This window comes from Silene latifolia, chromosome X (genome assembly GCF_048544455.1).
Source record: "Silene latifolia isolate original U9 population chromosome X, ASM4854445v1, whole genome shotgun sequence".
Taxonomy (NCBI): domain Eukaryota; kingdom Viridiplantae; phylum Streptophyta; class Magnoliopsida; order Caryophyllales; family Caryophyllaceae; genus Silene; species Silene latifolia.
Window position 1 is genome coordinate 93,454,358 of NC_133537.1, and position 2,539 is coordinate 93,456,896.

Genomic DNA, 2,539 nt, shown 5'->3' on the forward strand with positions numbered 1-2,539 from the left:
GAGTGCACTTGAGTTGTTTTTGCATTGAGCTTCCAAAAATCACTTTATGTCCCATCACTTAAAAGCCTACACCCTAGCCTCACATTATCAACACTCAACCGTCCCTCACCTAGAATAACTACACCATCCCCTCATTTACTTCCATGTTTCCACTAAACACACCCTATTACCCACTAAATAAACAACCAACTCTCACTTTTTCGGATTCCCAAAACCGTCAAAGCCATTTCCTCTTCCACTCTCTTCAAAATGCCTCCAAAACTTTCCAAAGAATTACTTCAACTCAGAAATTCCTTTAATCCCAAATACATTGCCAAGAAAAAGATGGCTCCCAAAACCGCTGCAAAACTAGATGAAATCACCTCTGCCACTGCCAAACCAACTGTTGCACGAAAAAAGACAACCGCCAAAAAGGGCGGTGGTCGTGGCAGAGGAGGTCGAAGTAGGAATCCTCCTATTTCTCTACAACTTGATGCTGAAGTGGATATTGAAACCGATGAAGAAGAATCCGGTTCTAAGGGAACCGAAAAGAATGAAGATAGTCAAAAATCATGTGATGTTATCGAAACAAGTGAAAAGGGAGATCAATCAAGTGAATTGAAAGAGGGGGAACTTGATGGAGAGAAATCAAAAGAGGGAAAAGACAGTGAGGAAAAATCAGAAAAGGAAAGTGAAGAGAAATCTGAAGGAGAAAAAGAAACATTAGATGAGAAAAATGAGAGGGAATCAGACGGAAAGGAAAGGAAGGAAGATGGTGATGTTGAAATTGAAAAGAATGATGATGATGTGCTCTTGAAAGATTTGGTGAGTGACACTTTAGAGAAGGATAAGAGGAGTGAGATTGATGCAACGGAGGCCTCCAATGTTGAAAAGGAAATTGGTTCCAATGCTGAAAAAATCGATTTTGAAGTTGTTGATGTTGAGGATCGTGATGATGCCACAGTGGTGTTTGATGATGGGTTTGACCCATTATTTTCAAAACCCGCATCACGAACCCGGTCCAAGCGAAAGATGCTTGAAATATTCGGTGATGACGATGAGGATGTGACCCCGGAGGCATCCCCTCCAAAACCCAAGGTTACCCAAAGAAAAAGGGGATCCGGATCAAAATCAAAAGCACCCAAAAGGGCTCGTTATCAACGAGATTTACCGAGCATAAATGAGGATGAGATCATTGAGGAAAAGGTGCCTCTCAACACATGCATGGACCTTGTCATTGCTCCTTTTGCTGAATCATTCAAGAATGATATCCTCAACCATCTCAATTCTCTTGATCTCCCGGAGGAGATCTTCAAGATATGCCACGGTATGCTGCTTTGTTGCTTCCACAGTGGTCGTCGTTATAAGAAATCTTGGTATGACACCTCTCCTGCTTTTAAATATTTCAAAGAGGCCATGTATGCACAAGGTTGGGTGAATTTGTTGGACAAATATAGCCCCATGTATTTGTCCGAAATCATCCAATTCTATGCAACAGTCAAAGTGGATGTTGAATCTGGAACTCTCTCTGCCTTTATCAATCAAAAACCCTTTGTCCTAACCATCGACCAACTTGCTGCTCATCTTGATATTTGTAATGTCGGGCTTACCTCTTTTCCCAAACGTGATTGGGGTGAAGTTGATGAGGTTACCTCTACCCAGGTCATGAAGGTTCTTCGACCTCATGATGATGATGGCCCTACCAACATATATGCCTTTGAATTAACCGCACCCACCCGGTTCATCTTCAACCTGGTTTTTCGCAACCTTGTCCCTTCCAACAATAGCCGTGGGAGATGTTCCCTTCTTGACATGCTCCTAATTCATCACATTGTCAAGCACAAACCCATTAACCTTCCTCGCCTTATGTTTCACCGCATACTTGAAATGTCCACTGAATTCCAAAGCGGCAACTTTGACAAAAATACCGTAGTTCCTTATGGTATGTGGCTCTCGATAATTTTCATGAGGGAAGGGTTAGTGTTGAAGGGAAGCCCTGCAATTGAGAAATTAAGTGATGAGATGACACCGGGTCTTCTTTCTCGAATGAACTTGGAGATTAAGAATGGCAAATTGGAAAGGAAGAATCAGTCGGGTTCTATAGTGGGTTCTACCGTTGAAATGGGTGTGGTCCTTGCAAAGTTGGATGAGCTTCTTGGGATTGTGAACCGGTTGGTCAAAGAACAGGGCAAGTTGAGGGATGAAGTTGGTGATCTTCGCACCATGAATGAAGATCTCCTTGAACGTCTTCAGAATGCCTCCTAAACTCATACCTCTTTAACCCGTTTCTCCTCTTGAACTTTGGCTCTTTGTTTTGTTTTAAGACACTCTCTTGCACCTTCGGTTGTTTGTTTTTCTCTTGCTTGAACTATTTGCGTGTGTTTTAATCGTGTTGCTTGCCTTTTGAACATGTTTTCTCCTCCTTTGACGATGTCAAGAGGGGGAAGTAGTTTAATTATGCCATGTGTGATCTTTTAACTCTTAGGCTAACGTCCACCTTAAGTATGTCTTAGCTTTCATGATTAGATGTTTTACTTTGGCCAAGCATGTTGCACCTTTC